Here is a 22,304-nt window from a genome sequence, read left to right as displayed (position 1 = left end):
CGCGCTCCCACCCTCCGGGGCTCTCACACTCGCGCGCGCGTGCACCCCTTCGCCGCACCCCCGGCTCCGCACGCCCCACTCGCCCTCCTGGGGCGACCACAAAGAGCCCAGAACGCGGCCCGCGGTGCTCGCTAGCGAACCTGCGTCCCCCTTCCCGGCTGGCCTCGTCTCAGGTCCCCTGGGGCTCCCAGAGGGGAGCCCTCGGGCGTCCTTGCTGCGCCACCATGCCACGCCGGGCCGCGGTCACGCTCCCAGCCTGAACCCCGGCTGGGGCGCCCAACTTGGGCTGCCGGCGCTCGCACCCAAAGGCGCCGGATCCCTCCTCGCCCGCGCCACCGCCCGCAGCCGCGTGCTCTCCTGCTCCTTCCTTTCCCCTCTTCTGTCACTGCCCCTTCTTTACCTCCTGTCCTTTCTCCTTATCTATCCCTTCCCTCCCCCAGGTTCTGGTCCGCTGTGTCTCCCGCTGTCTCTCCGGCTACATTGCCGCCGCCCTCTCCCGCGCCCTCTGCTACCGGCCGCCCTGCGCGGCCTCACATTCTCCGCATTACATTGGTGCCGCCCGCGGCTCGCCGGGCCCAGGGTTGGAGTGCGCAGTGGGCGGCGAGGGTACCCGCCGGGCCCCGGCCCCGCTGTCCCCTCCGCTCTCCACTCGCTTTGCGGCTCCTCGCTCCGGCCTGACGGGCGGCGACGTCCCGCGCTAGCCTGGGTTGTCGCTGACAGCTCCCATCTCTCCCAGGCTTAAAGGGATAATGCACCGGGCTCGACCTGCCCCACCCGGAGGCACCGAGTAGGGCGTCCTCGTCGCGCCGGGACAGTCCGGGGCTGTGGCGCTGTGTGGGCGGCGCCCTGTCCGCAATCGTTGAGCAGGGCCGTTCCCAGCTGGAGGTGAGTCAAGGAGAAGGGCGGTCGGAAGCCGCCCAGACCACGCCGTCCAGGGGGCGCTCAGTGCTTGTCGGCTGCTAAGCCTAGGGGCCGACTGGGGGTGTGGAGGCAGTGCACGATGGGCGCTGGGAGCGCGCGGCCGGGGAGGAGGGATCAGAGAAGCAGCTGTCCGAATCTGAGCCCAGGGTGAGAACACCTGTCATGCTGGTCCTGCTGTGTGACCTTGGACAAATGTCTGCCTCTCTATGGGCCTCAGTTTACCCTTCCTTGAAAAGATATTGACTTCCATCATCTCTGGGGCCATGTCTCACCTCTGATGTGGGGTTAGAGCCCATAGGAGAGGGAGACCCACGGCAGGCCCTCAGACCCCCGAATCCCACCCACTCCTTGCTTCGGAGTGCTGAGGCCACCACCACCCCACCCTCACCAGGCCTGGTCCGCCCGCTCCCTCATTCTATAACCTTCTCCATTCTCCTCATCAGTAGAGCAAGGTAAAGTTGAGAGGTACAGGGACCTACAGGGACAGCACACTACAGTTTGCAGAACTCTTTGACATCCCAGATGTCCCTAGATCGTCATGACAACCCTGGGAAGTAAAGTGCACCCCTAAACTCCTGCTCAGCCTTATCCTGGATAGGGCTGCTACATGAACATTTCCTCTTCCTGGTCCTCCATTCTTACTCCCACCCCAGACAGACCCTTTGCCCATTTATTCACTAAGCATCTATTATGTGCCCTGTCCTGTGCTAGGTACTGGGGACACAGACGATTTGGACACATTCCCATCCTCGAAAAATGAGAAAGCCGGAGGTATGATGGAACATTGGGGAATGGGGGAGGTCCAGGAGAGCTCCTTAGAGGAGGTAACATTGAAGTCAGGGATTGAAGGGTGAGTAGGAGTTGGCCAGACAGGAAAGGGGTATATAGGGCATCCCATGCCAAGAGAAGAATATGTGCAAAGACCTAGAAGTGGGAAACGGAAGGATGGAGAAGAGAGGCTGTAAGAGCCCTGAATTGAAGAGTTTCACTTTGTTCTGGGGCAGCAGCAAGGCTGCCCCTTAGCAAATCTAGGCAGAAGCCCTCTCCATCTTTCACCCATCACAGAGGCATAGCTAAGGGCTCCCCAAATCCAGGAGCTTTTGAGAGAAGCCCCCTCTCCCGGAGGCCCAGTCCCAACCTCAGCGCCCTGTCTCTGCAGCCAGATGCCACACAGTCTCCCCCTGCTGACCAGAGCGGGAAGTGGGAGAAGCCCCACCCCCACCCCCACTCCTTGGCTGTGGCGGGAATGAGTGCAGCAAGGGCCAGACTTGGGCACCCACCTATCCAGGTGCCCTGTAAAGACCCCAGACTTTGCTGTTAAGCATATCAGGGCCAATTCCAGCTTTAGTGTCCTCTTTTGTACAGTGGAAATACTCAGCCACTAAGGCAATTGGTGAAGGATTCATGAGGAATAATGCACAAGAATGACCCAGCACACAGTAGGTATTCAGCAAATGGCCTTTTCCTTCCCCACATCTCAGTTTGGCTTTGTGGGCCATCCCAAAGGCCCCTACTATCTCCCTGTTCCCTCCTTGCTTGTCCATTTTTCTTCTGCCCTCCTCCCAGACTTTCTGGGAGCCTCGAGGGAGATGAGCTCATGGTTCTTGCCTGTTCTGGATCAACACACCTCCTGAGGAGTCTTCCCAGGGCTCCCAGGTGGGGCCTAGGAAAGTCAAACAGAGACAAACAGCCATTCCCCAGAGTCTCTGACATACAAGCAGAGCAGCAGTTCCAGTCTACATCCCGTCCATTTCTCCCCCTCTCCTGTTCTGGGAGCCACACAGCCTTCGTGTCTGTACTGGGAATTTATGCCCCCAGCTTTTCTGTGCAACCTCAGATACATAGCACACCTTCTCTGAGCCTCAAGTTCCTCTCTAAGTATGGGGGCAAGCTTGTTGCACCACAGGGGCAATGAATGGAAGTCTGTCATTTATTTTCCCTCAGCAGGTCCAGGCCTTGGCTCGCTATCCAGCCTCTGTGCACAGAGCCAAGCATGTGCAAAGGTCCCCTTCAGACCCCCTTGTGTCCTGCCCTTGTGCTAGGGCCAGGAGCTATTACGACCTCTGTCTCCCAGCAGGCTTTACACAAAGGCAAAGCATGGATAATGAACAGGCCCACTTGGAGGAACCGCTCTCCACTGGCAGAGCAGCAGCAGCTGCTGCGGGGCTGGGGGCCAGGGGCCAGGTATGTGTGGGCAGCTCCAGGAAAGAGCCCCTTCACCAGAAGTTGAAAGCTGGCTGCTTCCTGCCTCAAGCACTGGGTCAGTGCCCCTTCAGATGCCTACCAGGGGCCCCTCTGCTATTTTCAGCCATTTCCAGAGGCCAGTGGGGGAGACCTTGGCAGTGTCCCAGACCCAGTCACCAAACCAGGTCCAGTCTGCGGCTGGGTGGCCCACATGGAGTGCCAGGAGGCAGTGGCCATTTCTTGCGTGTCTTCTCAGCCAAACCCTGGCTTCCTGGGAAAGGCTGAAAAGTAAAGAGGGTCACCAAGCATTCAGAGAAACACCCCACCCAGCCAGGCTCTCCTTGCTGTCTCTCTTCTGATCTGCCCACCTCCACGTCTTTCCCCACCTGCCCCCACCACCACTTGGCTTCCACACAACCCATTCACCTCTCAAATCCTTTTATCCCTAAACAGCCTTCCTTGACTACCCTCTGCCTACTCCAATCTCCTCCTCCTCTTTACTTTTAACCTACTATGTGTCAGGAGTTTTCATTCATTGATTCATCCTCACACTAACCCTGGTGTTATTGCTTCCATTTCAGAGAAGGGAAAAATCAAGGTTTAGTGTGGGGTTACAGGATTTGAACTGAGAGCCATTGTTCTTCATTCTTTCATGAACATTTATGGAGGACCTACTCCATGCGAGGCACTGTGTCAGGTGTGGGGAATACACACCAGAGGACTCAGAGTCTAAAGAAGGAAACAGATATCCAACCATCATTCAAAGAAATGTAAAATGACGACTGGGACAAGTGCTATGAATAGCTGTGGGGCCGTTAAGTCAAGGTCCGTTCTGTTCCTGGAAGTCAGGAGAGGCTTCTGGCAGGATGTGCCATTTCACGTAGTATCGTGAGTCTGGGTAGACATTAACTTGGAGAAGTGAGGAGCTCCAGAGAGGGACTAGCACGTGCAAACGCCCTGTGGTGGGAGGAAGGAGGAAAGGCCATGTGGCCAGAACAGGAAGAGGGAATTGCAGATGGGGTTGCAGTGGCAAGGGGTCGGAACAACAGGTTTAGTGAGCCCCACAGGGAGTTGGGGATTTAGTCTGGTGGCTCTGGGCTGGCCCTGGAGGTTTGAAGCAGAAGACAGTGGCATTTGAACTGAACACCCCACCACCACTCAGCACCCTCACTCACTACTTCCCCATCAGATGTCGTGGGGTCTCTGCAGGCCTATAAGAGCTACATTGGATCCTTGGGCCTTTGGTTTTCCCATCTGTGAAAGGGAATAATTCTTTCTTCCTATAGTCTCCCCGGCAGGAGACAGGATGAAGGAAACTGGGCTTCTTGGTGTAACCTCAGGTGTACTGCTCCCTTGTCAAGCATCCTCCTGGACCAGACAGATACACCAGCTGACCTTACAAAACCTCCCTCTTGGAAAACCTTAGTCAGCTGCCCACTCTCCTCAAAGACAAGGCACACCTCCCCAAGAGGACTGCATCACCCTCATGGGTGCCACCAGGCAGAGACAGGCTTATGGGTCCTGTTTACAGATGGGAAACGGAGGCGCCAAAGAGCAGGGGCTGGCCTGAGTCACCACTCACACGCTGAAGGGAGAAATAGGATGGTGAACAGGGCGCACTGGGAGAAGGTAGCAGGGCGGTGAGGGTGGGGGTGGGGGTCAGGTCCAGGTCGCGGAGATCCATGAATACCACAGAAGATGATTGGACTTTGAAGGGTTTAAGGGAGGCGGAGAGTTAGATCCGAATGTGTGGACACTCCGTCTGGCTCCTATGAGGAGGATGGATTGGAGGGGGCGAAATTGGAGATGGCGCTTGGAGAGGAGGCTGTGGGGTCACCCAGCAGAGGCGGTGCAGTGGGGTAGAGGGGTCCAAGGATAGACATAACAATTAAGAGGTAGTACTAATAATTGTCACCCCCATAAACTTTAATTAATAAAAGATAAATAAATAGGACGGCCAGATGGCTCAGTTGGTTAGAGCGCGAGCTCTTGACAACAAGGCTGCCGGTTCAATTCCCGCATGGGATGGTGGGCTGCGCCCTGTGCAACTAAAGATTGAAAACAGCAACTGGACTTGGAGCTGAGCTGCGCCCTCCACAACTAGATTGAAGGACAATGACTTGGAGTGGATGGGCCCTGGAGAAACGCACTGTCCCCCAATATTCCCCGATAAAATTTTCAAAAATAAAAATAAATAAAAAAGGAAAGAATTAAGAGGCGGGACTTGGGGAGTGTCTGGGTGTGAAGGCTGGAAAGCAGGGTCCCAAAGCCTTTTCAGCAAAGTGACTGCTGTTTGCTGGGAGCTGACCCCCACCAGGCTTTGTGACCTTGCTCCAGAGAACCCTCACACCAGCCTCCCTGGATTGTCTGCAGTGAGTAGGGGGAACCATGGCACACCGCCCAGACACCCTGCAGGCGGGACACTCCTCCCTCTGCTGGAGGTGGTGAGTCTGCCAGGTCACAGGTGAGTGCCTTCCCTCACTGAAGAGAGAGGTGTGCCTGGCCCAAGGCCTTGCCCCCCCACAGGCAGCTGTATCCAATGACTAGTCAAAGCAGGGGATAAAGGCCCATCCTTCTTGCCCCAACTCAGAATAACCCCTCAAAGGATACTCTGGTCCCAACCCATCACAGCCCACCTTCTCCCTCAGCTGCATCCTGCTTCTCTCTCCATCCCTCCCACTAAACCTCTTGCATGCTAATCTCTTTCCACACACTGGTGTTATGACCCCCATTTTACCCATAAGGAAATTGAGGTTCAGGGATGTTAAGTGTCTTGCCCATGGTTGCACAGCTGATAAGGGGCAGGTCAGGGCCTGCCTGGGACAGGAGGAGGCCAGGACCCTTGGCTGGCTGGGGTGAGGTGGGGGTGAGAGAGGTGGCGGTCAGACCCTAGGTAAAGCCAGTCCACCCATAGGCCAGTGCTAGAACCATGAGGGACTTACTCCACCTGCCTCCCTCCTCATTCCACAGATGAGGAAACTGAGCTCAGAATGTGCCCAGGCTCATAATGTCATTAATGATGGCCACAGGCGTATTCCCTAGGGTTCTGCCTCCCAGCCCAGCACAGATGTTTCCTTTGGACCAGAGTAGTGTCTCTTCCTTCCTGTTCACTTTCCAGCCTAATTCACTCTTCCCAATTTCCCAAGACTGGAATGAGGTACCTGCATCTACCCCAGGCTTGTCACAGAGACCTGTGCAGCAGCCTGAGCTGCCCAGCCCTGGTGTGAAGCTGGGATGTACTAGGCTAGGCAGGCAGGCAGGCATCTGACTGGCACAGCAGAGCCAACAGACGGGAAGGAAATCAATTTGAGTGTTTGATTAATTTTAATTTTTAATTTGCATGGAGAATAGTGCACCCCATTTGACACTGCCAACTCACTGCACTGCTGGCGATCTCCACTGCTGGAACCACTGCGGTTTGCTGGGCCCAGTGGCTCCCTGCCCTTCTGTCAGAAGAGCCAGGCCCTCACGTGGCAGACTGGCCATCTGCAAAGCCTGGAGGGAGTCCCCTGCAGGGGCTGCGCCCCTTCTGCCCAGGAGAAGGTGTCTGGTGAGTCCCCTCTGTGTGAAATGGGAGGAGCCAAAGAAGTGACCCCTCCTGGGAGGGGGGTGGTCAGACCATGTCTGTTCCAAAGTCAGGGTGCACTAACAGACTCTTGGGCATGGTGAGACCAGTTTGAGGAGCAGGGGAGATCCTGGGTGCACCTCATTCACTGGCGCTAAGTCGTTACCAGGCCACCTACATGCGTGGGCACCCTTGTACCTGGAGTCAGAGCTGTCTTAAAACTAGGACAATCCCAGCATCACATCCTCTGACTTTAAGGGTCAAAGCTCAGTGGTCTCTTTGCTGGTTTGGAATTTGACCACATATGGGGTGAGGAGAGTTGGTCTGAATTGGGAGAGACTCAGTCCATCGCAATCTGCAGCTCCTGTCCCCCTCTCTCCTCCCACCAGGCCTCAGGCCCCGAGAGCATTACCCTGTGGGGTTGAGAACAGACTGTGGAGTGAAGCCGGCCTGCTGGTCATCCCAGCTCTGCCACTTATTAGCCGTGTGACCTTGGACAACTCATCTATTCTTGCTGAGCATGGCCTTCAAGGACCCTTGTGACTGTGTTTCCTTCCTGTTCCCCTTCAGACTTCACCCTCTCTTGATATCTACAGAACGCAACATTCAGTGGCCTCCTCCAGGAAGCCTTCCCTGATAGAGCTTTCTTTTCTCCCAGCTGCTGCTCTTCCCAGCTGCTGGCCTTGCCCTGAACATGAGCCCTCTCTGGCACCTCCTTAGGCCTCAGTAGCTCAACTGAGTACACTGCACACTCTGCACAGGCTGGTGTGCCAGAGGGAACATGTCCTTTGATGCAGATATTCCTGGTTCAAATCCACCCTCACCTCCATACTGGCTGCGTAGGCCCATCCCTTGAGCACCTCCAATCCATTGGATCCAAAACTGAACTCATCTTCCCTCCCCAAACCTACTCTTGCTTTTTTTCTTCCCTATCTCAGTAAACAACACCCCAATCAACCATTGTTCAAGCCAGAGAGCTAGGAACTCCTGGGACTCCTTCTTCTGCCTCATTCCCCACGTCCTACTGCCAGGTCCTCTGTTACCACCCTCCACTACACACCCTCTGGCAGAGCTGGCACAGGGGAGGAGAGAGGTTCTCCATGGTATTTACTGGGGTGCCTGGCAGGGCTGGGGGAGCCTTCAGAGACCAACCAGTCCTACCCTCCCATTTTACAGGTGAGGACACTGAAGCCCAGAGAGGGACAGAGACCTGCCCTCGGCCCAAAGGTGAACTGCCCATAACAGAGCCACTGAGAAGTTAGGTCTCCTCTGCAGCCCATGTGGGCATCTCAGAGAGGTCATGGTCAAGGCCAGGCCCCGTGACAGTGGCAGAAGGGCACCTGAAGCCCCAGAAGTCCCAACCCACTTCCCTCCACACCCCAGGCCCAGAGAGGCTGCAGGGGATGAGTGAGGGGCTATGGCTGTGTCCAAGTCCCCACGCAGATGAATAATCCCTTAGTGACAGCCCAGCCCCTGGAGTCCCTGGACGTGGCCACGAGAGCAAGCTGGAAGGGGCCTTAGGCATGATCAGAGCTAATGGCTATTCTCTGTGTCCCCCACCGAACGGTCACAGTGCCTGAAATTCCACCATTGCCCCTGCATCAAATGCAAATTTGTGTATTCCCGACCAGCAGAAGAGCTGGGACAAGGGTGGGAGACGGCATGAAGGGGAATCCTCTCAGTTAGGGGTCCTGGAGAGGGAACCCAGGGTGAACAGGGCTGTCACCTTTTATTGAGCACCTTCTCATGCTGGGCACTGCTAAGGACTTCACAGGCTTCCTCCCTGTGGCTCTCTAAGGTCCCCACCATGTGACCCAAGCATCACTCAAACCCTCCGGGCCTCAGTTTCCTCCTCTGTAAAATAAAATTAGTAATAATAGCTATCTCTAGAGGCTGTTGGGTGATTAAATAAGAAAAGATATGTAAAATGCTTCCTACAGTGCCAGATAAAAATTAGATGCTAATTAAATGCTAATTATAAATGAGATAACTTATGTGATAAGGCCTAGAACCCACCCCCCAGTTCATGCTTGTCAAATCTGAGCTGTTAATACAATAAATATTTTACCACTTGTTATTGGAATGGGGCAAAGCTGAGGATGGAGAAGGGTGTCTGCCTAGAGCTATGGGACAAAGCTCTGTCTAGAAACTCAGAGCATTAAGGCAAAGACAAAGCACAGAGAAGAGGCGAGGCCACAAGAAGTGGACCACAGGATGTCAGAACCTACTTTTATCTTAAAAGCCTCTGTCTCTGAGGTTTCAGCCTGGATGGGCCAACTCTGAAGGTCCCCAATCCTCTGGATTGGACTAAGCGGGAAGTCAAGGAGAAGGGGTGAGAACCTCGTCCACCAGGAGGGGGAGGTGGGGGAGTGGCCAGGACCCAAGATGAGCCAGACGCCAGGAAGACAGCGTGTTCCAGCGCCAACTTACTTACAGAGCGTGCACTTGGCCTCTGCCTACATTTCCTCCTCTCATCGTCCAAACAACCACGTCAAGGGTATTGTTCTGTCCTTACACAGATGAGACTCCAAGAGGCTAATAATGACTCGCCCACGTCACTGCTTTTGAGGCTCAGAGCCAAGATGTGAGCTTGGGCTTTTCTGGCTTAGAACCACCATGAAGAAGGAACGGAGAGGAAGCAGGTGCCAGGGCCCAACCTCTCCTCAGGTCCCAGGGCAGTAGGGCCTCCCAATTCCTAAACCAATGCTTCCTCAGACAGCTCTACAGGCGATCCAATAGGAAATGCCTACCTCTTCCCAGTCTAACCCTGGAAGCAAGACTCGGGGCACCATGGGGAGAACTGGGGTGTCAGAGCTGGGGCAGAAATGCTTGGAATTAAAAGGTAATGATGTTATGTTACTGCACTAACTAATGCCAGGAACTGATTCAAGTGCCTGATGTGTTTAATTGTCTCAACGCTCTGTAAAGTAGGAGCTTTGTCATCCCCATTTTACAGATGAGGGAACTGAAGCGTAGAATAATGCATAACTTAAGTCATGTACCCAATTTTGCACAGCTTGGGAGAGGCAGAGCCAAGATTCAATTTCAAACAGTGAGACTGCAGAGTCTGCAACTAACCATGCACCACGCTGCCTGTCAAAACAGCCAAGTACTGCCCCCACGCCAGAGTCGCCAGGACGGTGTTGCAGGCAGACTCAGCTCACAGCACTCCCACCTGCACACACTCTTGAGAGTGCAAAAAGTGAGATACCTGTGTCTTTGCAGACTTAGACTAGAGAAGCAAATTGGGCTGCCCTTGCTTTTGCCACTATTCCAGAAGACACCGCCCCAGCCAAGCAGGCCCTGTGGAACATGAGGCACTGATTTGATGAATGACTTTGGAACTCATGTTCCCTGGGCCCTCGGTTCCAAGGATCTACCCTTTGTGATGAATTCCCAGGACGAACCAGTTCTGAAAAGCCCAACTCCTTGTTACACCCATTATTGAAGAATTTGGGGTACTCTCCAGGGTCCTGAAATACCTCTTCTGCCTGGAGACCCCAAAAGTGCCTTGGTTCTCTGGACATGTTCTTTAAAAGTAGGGAGGTAAATTGGCATTTGGACATGGACTATTACCCTGAGCACACAGGGGGAGCTATTGCATAGGTTCACCACCACCACAGAGAATCCCGTGAACTTCGTGAATTAATACATCCCTCCCTCCTCCCTGTGGGGGGCTCCATTCCCATCTGAAGGTTCATGGAAAGGTTGTGTTTCAATGAGATGGGCTGTAGCCCAGAACTGGGATGAGTGCCACAGGAGATGTTCAGCCAGGGGCTCAGGAAATGTCATCAGCTGCCATCATCACCACCATTACCATCATCCTCCCTGGGCAGCCCTCCGTCTCTGGGACAGGAGCCACACCCAGATATGTACCCCCAGCTTGTGGCTCCAGAATGCACATCCGGGGAGAAGGCAGTGGTCTCCACTGCTGTGTTCAAAAGATGGCCAGAGAGAAGCATTTTGGGCAAGGAGGAAAAGGGCCCTCAGGGGCTGCTCAAATCCTCAGTCCTAAATCTGAGGGACCTGAAATATTCTTGTCTTACCCGTGCTTTCAAATTAAAACTGAGCAAGAGTCTGCTAAGGGTCTTCCTCAGTCCCCACACCCACCATTCACAAGTCCTGATGGGGAAACCCCATGAGGTAACTTCAGGACCAATTGCTCTGGGGGTCCTGCACACACTTGCCTCTCTGGGCCCCCAGGCGCCCCATCTCAGTAGGAAACCAGGCAGCCAGATTCCAGTGATTGCAGATGGCAGAGGCCCTCCCCACTTAAGAAAGGACCGCGCTCATAGAGAAAAGGCGGTGTCCCCGATACAAGAGTAGGGGATAGGGAAATAGAAGGTGCTAACCCTCTCCACCCTTTGCTTCCCCCTCCCCCACTTTCCCGGCTACCCCAGCTTGTAAGGGACAAGGTCTCAGGCAGAAGCCCCGTGTTACTCTTGTTGTATCCAGCTCTAGCCAGCTACAGGACCCTGTCCGGCTCCATGGCAGAGCAACTATGCAGGCCCCACTGCCAGACTTGAGAGCTCTCAAGCCCTCCTTTCAGCAAACACTTACTAAGTACCTCCAGTGTGCCTGACCTGTGCCAGGCAATTCCCTTACACTGGGCCCCATTTGATCCTTATGACAACCCATAGAAGTAGGTATTTTACAAGTGAGGAAACTGAGGCTCAGAGACGTTAAGTTGTTTTTCCCAAGATTGCACAGCTGAAGAGGGGTAGATCCACAGGCAGATACACATGCATACCCTTTCACCCAGCGCCAAACCTTTACTCACTCACACCTAGGACAGCCTCCCCTTCTCTCTGACTCCTCCATGGCACTGCTTGCGTCCTCTCCATCCCTAGCCCGTGGAGCCAGGGAAGGGAGTGTGGATCATGACTCAGGCCTGGGGGTAAGCAGACGTCCTACACCCCACATGAGCCCTGGGTGTGCATGAGCTGAGGAGGAGGGTCCTAGAGCCTGATGCCACACAGGGACCAGGACAGTGCCAGGGCTGGCAGAGGGGCAGGGAACATCTAACGCTGCCAGGATGACAGTGCTGAGGCTGTTGGCAGGGGTCTGAGAGGGTCCGTTGTCTGGAGAAAAGGGCGCCAAGGCTGGGCCTCAAACCCCTTCTTCCACACCCCTTCCTGGAAGTCCTCTAGGACTGCCCTGGGCCAGGTGCTCGCTCCTTCCCCTGAGTTCCAACAGCTCTGATGGTGGGCACAGCCCACTGGACACTGCACTGAGGAAATCTTAAATCCATCTTCCTGGAGTACCCAACCTCCTACATCAGCTCCAGACCCAGGACTGGACTTTTAAAACCCAAGCCCTCCGCAATAGGGAGGTAGCTTTCAGCACCTAACAACAGACAGACCATACCAAGCGTAATTGGTCAGTTCCAGCTCACAGGAGGGAAGGCATGAGATGATTGGCTGGTGCTAATTGGCTCCTTTATAAAAGGGAGAGTCAGCAGAGTGACCTCGAAGAAGCAAGTTGGGTGAAGGGAGATGCTTGGCAGTCCTCCGAGAGCCACTGGAGGCTGGAAGAACAGGCCTTCTCTGCCGCTCAGAATCCCCCTTCCGTCCAGGCAGGCCAGAGTGGAGCACTCCCATGGAAGTGTCCAGTTTCAGCCATACTTCCAGCAGACCCCGACCTTGCCATTCCCAGAAAGCTGGGCCCAAATGCAGCCTGCTGCTGGAGGCAGAGCTACTCACAATAAAGCAAACATTCCTGGCACTCAAAGGGGTAAGTCTGGATTAGTCATAACCAACCTATAAACATGCCCCAGAGGGTCCCGGCACCACCTGTGTTCCCACACAAGGTCCTGGAAGGAAAGCCAAGAGCTTCCAAGCCAGAGGGGCTCTGGGGATGATGTCACCCAGTCCCCATTACAAGAGATAAAGAAATTGAGGCCCAGAGGAAGTCGGGGGCATTTGTCCAGGGTCACACAGGTACTTAGAGATAGAACTGAGACTGGGTGCAGGTCTCCTGACTCCCGGTCTGTCCAGCGCTCTTTCCTCTGCCCCACACAAGCCCCACCCCACTACCCACCCTTCAGTTTTCAACTCAAGGGTCATTTCATCTAGGAAACCTTCTCGGGTGCCCCCTCTGTCCATCACTTGGCTCACATGGCTGCCTGCCTGCCATGTATCATAGCTCTGGTCACACTGAACTCTGACTGTCTGTCGCCCCACAAGGCTGGGACCCCTCAAGGGCAGGGTCAGTCTGCTCTATCGTCATGTCTCCACCCCCCAGCAGCACCCAGGGCTCAACTGGAGGCTGAGAAGTGAATGCCTCTTCAGTAGAAGAATGAAAGACGTTGGTATTTTAATCTTACAGTTTGCCTCCATGTGCCAGCCCTGTGCTTGGCAGGAGACAGAGGGAGGCAAAGGCCCCAGCCATGCCGCTGAGAGCTCCCAGACTGGAGCAGGGCAGAAGGGGTGTGACGTCAAGGCTTCAGACACGGTGTGCTCAGGGCTATTCCTCAGAGGCCTCGGTGCCCTAGCCGGAGTAACACCAGAGGGAGCTAGGAGAAGGCAGACACTGGGAGGGGCTGTCATGGCTGCAGGGATACCCAGCAGCTGTGGGGCTCTGAGACTGCCACCCTGAAGAGCTCACAAGTTTCCATTGCACACCTCCAGGGGGCATTATTCGTGTCCTTTTCTATATCCGCGGCGTCCCCTGGAGCCCAACCCCATAGACTGCAGTGTCAGTGGCGCGCCTGGAGCTGGGTAGTGTGCTGACTGGACGATGAGGGACCCTGCGGGAGTCCTTAGTCTCACCTTGGCAGTTCCCCTCGTGGTGGTCATGGGTGGGGGCTGACTAAAGACTGCCAGCTCCCACGTCCCTGCCCAGGGGAGTCTGGACACTCCCAGCTCCCAGCCTCCCTTCCCAGCCCTGCTGCACGCCCCTCTACCCCCCAGCGGATAGTGGCCATCCAGCTGCACAAGTCCAGGCATGTCCGCACACCCTGATGGCCACCAGGCAGTTGTTAGTCACAAGACCTCCACTTACTGCAGGGCAATGGTTACATTTCCAATGACGGGCAAAGAGGTGCTAATGTAACAAATGGGGCCATGAGGCTGCTTCATGTGGTAGTGGGGCCGTTATAGGAGTACCCTGTGTGCCAGACACCTCATGGCATTTCTAATGCTCGCAAAAATCTTGGGAATGTGTAATTAGTTCCATTTGCATATGAGGAACCTGAGGCTCAAAGAGGCTCAGGTACTTGGCCAAGCCACACTTTCATGGCGGAGCTGAGACTGGAGGTGATTTGTCTGACCGCAGCTCTCTACTTGTACCCTATAAGCATGGCCTCAGTTCCCCTCTGAGCTCAGGGGCTCCAAAGGCCGCAGTGACATGTCTGAATGTGGGGACAGAGCCAGGAGTTCAGTTTCCAGGCTCTCACCCTCACATGGAAAGGTGCTGCCTCAGGTAGTAGATGGCCATCAGCTGTGGCTAGTTGGCAGTCAGCTGTAACCAGTGAGCCATTGGCCACTAATATAACTGCCGTGGCTACGCTCGCAGCAAATGGGGGCTAGCAAGCAGATGGTGGCTGAACCTGCAAGCGCGGATTGCGGTTAGCAGGGCGGATTGCAGCCAGCAAGTAAGGTTGGTTGGCAGAGAGAAGTGGACGGCAGGTTGCGGATCGTGAGGCTCCTGCCTCCTGTGTCTCCAACCCAGCCGCCAGCGAGAGTATAGTGGTATGACTCCCCTACCTATGGCTCCGTGGGTGGTCCTTTTTGGCCTCACCATGTCAGGCATTCTTGTGTGGGGAGCGGGACAGGAGACCCCGCATGACTCCCTGCATGACAGCATCCTTCCACAAGGATGCACCCACAGAGGGAACAGATAAGGAGACGGACAGAGCACGGGAGGTGGCACAAGGGACCAGGTCCTGCCGTTTTGGCTGCACCATCTTTAGCTGCCATGGTGCTCCCTGTTCTCTGCCAGCCCCAAGCATAGGGGGTCCCCAGGGCTCTGCTTTGCCTCTTCTCTCCCCATTTCCCACCCTCCCTCTCCCAACTGCACACAGATGGCATGCCTATCTCTGCTTCAATCTGGTGCACACAGCTGCCTGCTGGGCACTCCCACTGGGACGTCCGGGGAACAAATCACCCTCAGCCTCAGCAGGTCTGCCCTCCTCTGGGTGCCCATCTTAGAGTCTGGTGCCCCAGTCAGTAGCCTGGAAGCCCCCTTGTCACCTCACCCTCTATCACCCATTCATTCAACTCTATCCCCTAAATTAGCATGAATCCTGTCATTCCTCTCCAGCCCCTCCAGGCCCCCTCCAGTCCATCTGTAGTAGGTGCTGTTGGGGCCTTACCCACACCCCTTTACCAGGCCAGTACTCTGCCCCACTTCTCTGGAAGTCACCCTCAGCAGGTAAAGACCTACCTTATCAGCAAATGCCTGGGGGTTTACAACCCACAACCGACAGCTGACAGATCCAGGGACAAAAGCCTGCTCTCCGCCCCCTGACAACCCTGGTGCTGTTCTAGCTGCAGAGCTCCCTGGGATGGGAGACCAGACTTCAGTTGACCCCACATCCTTGCCTAGGTCCCTCCCATCCTATTCCGCTGTATTCACTCTCTCATGAGCATCACTTGAAAGCACTTGTTTCATAACTCTCTAATACTTGGACCCCCTTTTCCAGCTTGCTTCTCAGGAACCCAGCCTAAGTAAGACAACATCTCCAGTGTTGGGTCAGGCAGAATGACACATCCCTGCCCCTCAGAGAAAACCTGGGGGACAGGAAATGCCAGGAATGGGAATGAGCTCAGGTCTTCCCAGCTCACCTTGCCCCAGGCTGGCCCAGAGAAGCCAGCCCAGCACCCACCTGTCTTTCCAGGCACGGTGATTAAGTTTGTGCCAGAAGGAGAGTGGGGAGCTGCTGCTTTCCCTCCTCCCTTTTTCTTTCTTTCAAAGGCTGAGCCAAAGTTAATCAGATAAATTCCTGGCCAGTCACACTAACAATTTTTCTAAGGTTCAGTCTCCCCAGAGCGACTCATAATTACTCCAGACTGAGACATTAAAGCAAAGGGGATAGAAGAGGGGGAGAAAAATATGTTTTTAATTAAAAAATTAATTTTTTCCAACAGAACCACTGACAGCTGCCCGGCTGCGGTGCTTCACTACCCCTGAGACAGCCCTTCCATCCATCCATCTCTTCCTCATTAAGCCTGGAGGAGGGGCGTGAGCAGCCCCCTTCCCTGAACAAAGTTTCTTCTCTCTCCAACTGAAGCCTCCTCTCTCTGATACCTGCAAAGGAAGTGGATGGATTGTAAGATGCCAGGTGGGAACAGCAGACACGGAGCGCAGGCTTTGGGGTCAGACAGACACGGGTTTCTTCAATCCCTGGGGATATGTGTGACTTGGCCAAGCTCCCTGGCACCTCCTGACTCAAGTGAGGTCCTCGGGCCAGCAGCAGTGATATCACCTGTTGGAAGCCAGCATTTTGGCCCCTCCCTAGGTCATCTGAATCTGAATTCGTGTTTTAATAAGATCCCCGGTGATTCATACGCACATTACATTTTCAGAAGCCCTGCCGAGTGGCTCTGAGCCTCAGCCCTCTCCTCTAGAAAATGGGGATAATAACAACATCTGCCTTGCAGCTTAGTTTGTAAAGGATAATAAAGATGAACATGAAAACAGTTTGGCCAACTGTAAAGCAAGAATCTTCAAAAAATGTTCACTACTTATCCCCCCTGAGCCATTCTATTGTCTGATGTCAAACCTCACAGCTGGTAGCATTTCGGGACCTTCACCCAGCCACCCAGAGGCTTCTGCTTTCTCAACACTTTCTGCTTTCTTGTTCCCTGTATCTGGGGCCCAGCCAGGAGTTTCTTAAAGGAATCAAAGAGTTTGTAACCAAGGAGCTCTTGACTAGAAGAAATGAAATGACTTGCTATCCGAAGCGTGGTGCGGCCCCTCCCTGCTTGCAGCACACTGGGAGCTGCTGGTGGTGGGTAGGGCTGGGCGGAAGAGCAGCTCAAGTCCCAACGCCACATGGATGCATGTGTCTGCTCTACACAGGTACCAACAGCCAAGGACTCCAGTTTCCACTTTGTCATTCCCTTCTGAGGTCTTTCCTAAAGACACAACCTAAAGTGCAGACAAAGCTTTATGCCATCAGGTTACCTCTAATTACAAGTAACCGGAAATAACACTGAGAGAAAGACTAAGTAAATGGTAGTAAAGAACTTTAAAGTAGTAAGGATCTTGTAATGACACGAGTAAATGTTTATGAGATCCTGTGTGATACAGAACAGCTATAAACTCACCTATATTTAAAAAAAAGTATATATAAATAATGGGGGTGGAGGAGGATGCATCTGGCCAGGGAATGCTGAATGTTTTCCAGGGTCTCTACAAGCCCACATCCCATGGCCAGAGAACCCTGTGAACAAGGCCCTGCTTCAGGAGAAGAGAAGCTGATGAAGGGCGAGGGCCTGGGCAGAGGCCGACAGAGCTTATCTCCAGCAGAGAACCACAGAGACCCATAGAAGGAGGACAGAGAGCGAGGTGGGCATGGACCACCTTGCAGGGGTGTGAGGTGAAAGCTAAGGCCCCAGGATGGAGCTGACCCTAGCGATAGGGTACAGGACAGAGCAGCGTCCAGTATACTCCAGAGCTTAGCCACTGAGTGGGGCTGACCCTGCAGCATCAAGCCTCTCAGTGAGCCCAGAACAGGCAGGAACTGACACCATGTCACAACACGCAAAGGTCTTTGGCACTTGCTGTTCAATACTGGGAGAATAAGTTTCTGTTATTACAGTGACACTAAAGTCCCAGTAGCTAAAGCCAGTGGACTTTCAGTCAGGAAGTTTCTCTCCATTCATGCTCTGTGGTCCTACCATTTACTCCCTCCACTTTTCTGCAAACCTGTAACCATGACAGAAAATGTTACCAGAAGAAAATGAAGGTGAACCTAGGGAAGCCAGAGGAAGCTGGCCCTGCAAAGCCACCTGCTGCTTCAGGGACTGGATCTGTAATACTTACAAAGTCACCAAAGGATAAGAGCCCTAAGTGGGGTACAGAAAAAGGGCTAAAACCAAAATTTTAGACAATAATAAGAAAATGAATTTAAGACCTGGTTTTACACTCAAGACTTGAGACTTGAGTGCACAACTGTAAAACCAATAGTTGTAGGGACAAAACAACAGAGAAAAACTCCCCCACAAGACAAGCTTACAGAGCACAATTTCAAAATACACAATGAAGACTGATGCTAAAGCAAAATCAACAGTTAGAAGAGGAGTTTATTGCAGACAAAATAAATAATAGTGTAATCTTAAAATGACTTAACATAAGCCTGTTTAGAAACCTTAAAAACTGGCATCTGCAAAAAGGAATGAGAATGTATAAAACAAAAATAAGCGTAAATGTAACAAGAATAGATAGATATGAAAAAGAACCAATTTCAAATCTTAAAAATGAAAAAATAAAGTAATTAAATAAAACCTTCAATAACTGGGAAAATTCTAGACTACACATGGCCAAAGAGACACTTAGTGAATTGGAAGCTAGTACTAAGGAATTTATGTAGAACACAGCATAGAAAGGTAAAGATGTGATAGATCCATTAAGAAGAACAGAAGGTAAGTTGAAAGGTCCCAACAAATACCCAATAGGAGTTCCAGGAGAAGGGAATCAAGGGATGGAAAATAAGCAATAGTCAAAAATATAAAAGCAGATTATTTCCTAGAATTAAAGAAAAAGGGAAGTTTTCAGGGTGAAAATAAACATTAAGTGCCTGGCATCATAAGTACAGTTAATCATAACTGGACATAGTTATGCAGAACATTAAAGATAAAGATAAAAAATTGAAAAGCTACGGAAAAGACTTTTCACCTACCAAAGAATTGACAAGATGTGCAGAACTCTCACCAAGAAAAAAGGCCAGGAAACCATAGAACAAGTGCTTCAAAGTTGAGTATAAAAGAATGGGGGGTAAAATTCCATTTGCAGCTAAATAATCACTCAAGATTAAAAATAAAATAAAACTTTTTTCAAACATGTGAAAACTAGGAGAGTTTATACCCAAGAGAACTTTACTGAAAGAAGTCCTAAGGGATGTACTTCAGCAAAATGAAAAGTGAACTTAAGGGAAAAAGTGGGGTGTTAAAAATAACAATGAGTGTAGAAATTGGTTTAAAAATATTAGTTAACTGAACTATTGACCAAATAATTATAATAATAATAGCTACAATTGTGATTTTTTTTTTTCAATTGGGGAACAGTGTTTTTCCAGGATGTAAAGTCATTGTTTTTCAACCCAGTTGTGGGGGGCGCAGCTCAGCTCCAAGTCAAGTCATTGTTTTTTTTCAAGTAAGTGCACTTTTTTTTTTTTTTTGGAAAGGGAACAGGACTTTATTGGGAACAGTGTGTACTTCCAGGCCTTTTGTCCAAGTCAAGTTGTTGTCCTTTCAATCTTAGTTGTGGAGGGTGCCGTTCAGCTTCAAATTGTCCTTTCAGTCTTAGCTGTGGAGGGCGCAGCTCAGCTCCAGGTCCAGTTGCCGTTTTCTAGTTGCAGGGGGCACAGCCCACCATCCCTTGCGGGAGTCCAACCAACAACCTTGTGGTTGAGAGGACGCATTCCAACCAACTGAGCCATCTGGGAGCTCAGTGGCAGCTCAGCTCAAGGTGCCGTGTTCAATCTTAGTTGCAGGGGGCGCTGCCCATCATCCCTTGCGGGACTCAAGGAATTGAACTGGCAACCTTTTGGTTGAGAGCCCGCGCTCCAACCTAGCCACCCGGGAGGCAGCTCAGCTCAAGGTGCCGTGTTCAATCTTAGTTGCAGGGGGCGGAGCCCACCATCCCTTGCGGGACTTGAGGAATTGAACTGGCAACCTTGTGGTTGAGAGCCCACTGGCCCATGTGGGAATCGAACCGGCAGCCTTCAGAGTTAGGAGCATGGAGCTCTAACCTCCTGAGCCACCCCCAAGTCATTGTTTTTAATCTAGTTGTGGAGGGCGCAGTTCGCTGGCCCATGTGGGAATCAAACCGGCAAACTTGTTAAAAGCACCACGCTCTAACCAACTGAGCCATCCTACTGCCCCCAATTGTGATTTTTTTTAAGGCATAAGATTTTAGACAATTTCAAAAATTCTTTACTTGTTCTGAAGGATCATAAAGATACTGGATAATATTTGAACTTTGTTAGAAAAACTTATAAGTAAATATGTATATTAAAATGTAAGAGTAACCAGATAAGATTGTAAATACAATTTATAGCTTGTGAGGTGCAGCTAAAGCAATATTTGGAAGTAAATGTAACTTTACTAGCAATTGTCACCCCAATAAATTTTAATTAAAAAAAGAAGTAAATGTATAGTTTTAAATGAATTTATTAAAATATAAAAAATATTTAAAATAAACACACTGAGTTATTTAATGCAAAAAGGAAGAAAAAGAACAAAAGAATAAGCCTTTAAAAAGTACAAGGAAGAAAACAATAAAGAAAAGGTCAAAAAATTTTAAATTAAGAAACAAAAGCAACAGAGAGGTGTAGCAGCCCAATTAATAGTATTTCATCTCTCACGTCTGCTTTACAGAGCTTCATCTACATGCTACAGAAACTTTCATTCTAACTTTGTCTATTTTTGCAAGTTGTAACTTGTTTGGGTAGTCCTCTTATATATGATTTGTTTTCAGGCAGTTTGTTGATGGACTTTAGGTAATAAAGGCCTGAATATTCTGACCAGGGTGTAAGGGTAGAAATCTATGCCAATATCTAAGGATTCCTACCTCATTTATACCCTCTCAACACCAGTGCAGTGGAAGGGTGGGGATATCACAGAGGGGCAGAGAGGCAGAGATTTGTCTACAGGTGTGCAATGGTTAGTGGCACAGCTAGAAATAGAATCCATTGTTCCCCCATCACCCCAATTCTCCTCATGTCTCCCTAGCCCCCCACCCCACTAAGATGCAGAGGGATTTCAAAGTATGATTCCTTGAAGTCTCCTTCCTGGGGCTGATTCAAACCATTCTTGTGGATGTGACCTCATCGAGAGGCCAGAGAGAATCGCAGGGCCCCTGGGGCCACCACTGAGCAGTCCAGGCTCCCCTCACTCCTTGGGGAGCATGATAGATCTTCGAACAGGAGAGCTATGTGCTGGCCAGACACTGTCTCCATCACCTGGTATGTGGGGCTCACGTGGACAGGCAGACAGCAGAAAAGGGCTGGCAGTCTTACAAAAGCAGAGACACCGTTTTCCAGGTGGACAAAAAAAAGTCGTGAAGCGAGTCATCGTTCTTCGGATCTGCTTAAAATGAGTCCCAGCCATTCTTTAGTTAATACCTCCACCTACCTGGAAGGAAGGTAAATCATTTACAACTTCTCACTAGAATGACTTGGTCCAATATTGTGGTTATAAAACCCTAGACTGGTAAATTCTCTCATCTGTGAAAAGTCCTTCCCCAAAGAACTTCTGGAGAACGACAGACATCCGGTAATCTGACATGGCTAGGGGTGGCCGCTGGGTTCTCTTCAGGGCCTGTTCTGCCAACTCTCTCCCACAGGGGGGCTTACTGAGTCAAGATGGCATCTGATTGCCCCACAGCTCTGGCTTAATGGGTTGGACTCTAAGGCAGCCTTGAGGACAGTCACCAGCCTGTTGGCCCCGGGCTAGTCACATGCTTCCCTGGAGGAGAAAGAAGGATGCCCTCATTGCCTGGGGTTTCAGAAACTCAGAGGACAACGGCTCCAGCCCTTATTGTTCGCAGAAGGACACTGAGGCCCAAGGTCACACAATGAGGATGAAGGTCACACAGTGAGGTCACACAATGGGCTTCCTGAGTCTGAAGCCCAAGTCTGCATCTCCCCCCATCAGCTGAGCCAGAGAGGAAGACACTGGGGAGAACAGTGGAACAGAACCACGGGTTGGGGGGCAGGAGGAATTTGCTCACTCCAATTGTAGCTTGATCAATCGCAAGTGAGTGCGGCAGCGGGAGCAGCTGATGGAACCACAGCTCCCCCGAGCCCCATCACTCAGAGATACGGTAATAAACTGGCCAGGGCTAGAAAAATGCTATGAGACTCCAGAGAGCTCAGTCTCATCCCGCTGGATTATAACCCTGTTATCCACACCCCTGGGGCTTGTTCTGTCTCCTTCAACCCCAACTCTGGAGATGAAACCTGCCAGGGACGTTAGCAGGTGGGGGTGCTGACAGGTGGGATGCAGCCTGACCCCACCCCAACACCAAGGGCTGGGAGAGGGGAAGCAAGATGGGAAAAACTGACCCCTCCAGGACCATACCTGCCATGGATGTCTGGGGGTGACTCGTTTCCCTGAGCCTCAACTCCAGTATCCAATGAGGCCTGAGCCATCATGGGTTGTGCCATGAGGAGACAGAAAGAGAAGAAGCCTGAGGGCCCCGAGAGTGCTTAGGGCACAGTCCTCACCTGTCAAAAGTTTAAGGGACAGCAGAGATTATGTGGTTCAGCTGTGAATCCTCAGAAGACAGAAAGGGCCCTGGGGGTTTCAGAGCGGAAGAGGTGAGGCTACACTGCTGGGAGGGTCGGAATTCCATTCCTGAACCATTGTCACAGGCTCCTGAGGCCCTGCCCTTCCCGCCCCCATCCTCCCACACAGGAATGGGAAAGCTTCCTAAGCAGCAAGAGCGTGCTGTCATTCTAGATGAC

The 22,304-nt window shown here is 52.1% G+C and overlaps 1 long non-coding RNA gene across 6 annotated transcripts; it reads left to right on the top strand.

The window, feature by feature from the left end:
* The first annotated feature begins 745 nt into the window (after positions 1 to 745).
* On the top strand, positions 746 to 21,925 carry LOC109457813 (uncharacterized). 6 transcript variants are annotated; one of them, XR_012494881.1, is made up of 7 exons: positions 752 to 885; positions 1,633 to 1,692; positions 2,287 to 2,360; positions 2,999 to 3,181; positions 6,457 to 6,655; positions 7,060 to 12,403; positions 15,760 to 21,925. It is a non-coding gene; the product is annotated as an uncharacterized LOC109457813 (long non-coding RNA). The 6 variants fall into 6 exon arrangements; XR_002139107.2 differs by having other exon boundaries at positions 2,996 to 3,181; XR_002139106.2 differs by having other exon boundaries at positions 1,633 to 2,360.
* The last annotated feature ends 379 nt before the right edge of the window (positions 21,926 to 22,304 follow it).

The sequence above is a fragment of the Rhinolophus sinicus genome, linkage group LG03 (genome assembly GCF_036562045.2).
Source record: "Rhinolophus sinicus isolate RSC01 linkage group LG03, ASM3656204v1, whole genome shotgun sequence".
In the NCBI taxonomy this organism is placed as follows: domain Eukaryota; kingdom Metazoa; phylum Chordata; class Mammalia; order Chiroptera; family Rhinolophidae; genus Rhinolophus; species Rhinolophus sinicus.
The sequence above is the reverse complement of the archived record's forward strand: the minus strand, read 5'-3'. Positions and strand labels throughout refer to the sequence as shown.